The 1,520-nt window shown below is 32.6% G+C and overlaps 1 pseudogene; it reads right to left on the bottom strand.

Moving 5' to 3' along the window:
* Window positions 1–1,213: 1,213 nt before the first annotated feature.
* On the bottom strand, window positions 1,214–1,313 carry LOC122114793 (annotated as a pseudogene).
* Between the last annotated feature and the right edge of the window lie 207 nt (window positions 1,314–1,520).

Here is a 1,520-nt window from a genome sequence, read left to right on the forward strand (position 1 = left end):
AAGTGAGGAATGGTATCATTTGCAAGAAAAAGATGGAGAAGGATCCAAGCAAATTTCTTCTTTGGGCTGCCGAAAATAATCAGCTTACTACAGTGTAGACACTACTTTCCAAAAGGGCCACTCATGTGAATATTAGGAATGAGGATGAGTATACCCCACTTCATCGGCAAGCCTACAATGGACACTTAGACATTGTCCATGAGTTGGTGGCTCGAGGCAGATATTCATGAAATAATTGTCGATGGCTGGACACCCCTGCACAGTGCTTATACATGGAATAATACCAGAATGGCTTCTTTTTTACTTCATCATGATGCAGATACCAATGACCAAACTAAATGCCTCTTGACCCCCTTGCATCTTGCTGCTGGGAATAGAGGTAGAAAAAATATGCTGGATTGCCTTCTGTTGAACCATTTTATCAAACCAGGTCTGAAGAACAACTTGGAAGAAACTGCATTTGATATTGCCAAAAGCATAATATGTATCACTACATCTTTGAAGTTGTGGAAGGCTGTTCAAATTGTTCTCATATGTTGTAATGGTTCGGTTAAGTTTCTTAAATTTCAAAAATACTGGTCCATCTTTGTGTTCTTCCAAAATATTCTCACAATACAAAGTAACAGCAATATCTCACTGTAACAATTCATGGATTCCATGGTATTCTTCCAAGTGAATTGCCTGACTTTGATATCAAAATATATTCAAGACTTGTTTGTATATATCTATAATGATTTCTGCAGAGTTTGTGATTTTTTAAAATCAGAAATAAGTTTAACTTACCTGTTGAAATGAGTAGTAAAGAAACTAAAGATATTTCTGGTACTTGTCTGAAAAAGTTTATTTTAAAATAGTCTGTATTCTGTTTGTATAATATCCATAATCTATTTCATTCTCTCCAAATATAATACTTTGAATTCTACATTGATTTATAATATATAGGTTCATTAATAAATGTGTCCTTTCTGATTGCATTCCATATAGAAACAGTTTAAGATTCCTTTTTTCCTAGGTCCTTATAGTATTTTATTTCTTTGGGATAAAATGACAATGTTATCTAATTTCAAATGTTTTGTAAAGGTTATGCTATGTAAAGGCCTTTCTAAGATGAAGAGTTAATACACTGAAGACAAACTTTTAATTCTATGAACTAAATGTATTCTTTCACTTGTATCTTTGTAATCAACTTTTTAATAACTGTTTTTCATTTCTTGAATCTGAAGAATACTTCACAAATTTCCATGTCATCCTTGTGGAAGTGCCATGTAATTCTCTGTATTGTTGCAATTTGGGTAGATGTGCTGCTGAAGCATGTAGTATCTTGTAAATTTAAGTAGTTAATGATGCAATCTTAATATAGGCATATATCTTTCGTTGCCTATTTGTAACAAGGAAACCTTATTGCTCCTAGCAATGCTATTGATCTTATTTCCCTAAAATTCTGTGTAGAGTGGGAAAAAAAATGTATATTGTTTAATCGATTGCTCACATTTCAACCTTTTTTTGTCAATGACTATTTT

The sequence above is a fragment of the Dipodomys spectabilis genome, unplaced genomic scaffold (genome assembly GCF_019054845.1).
Source record: "Dipodomys spectabilis isolate Male_0828 unplaced genomic scaffold, ASM1905484v1 ptg000110l, whole genome shotgun sequence".
NCBI classification, from domain to species: Eukaryota; Metazoa; Chordata; class Mammalia; order Rodentia; family Heteromyidae; genus Dipodomys; species Dipodomys spectabilis.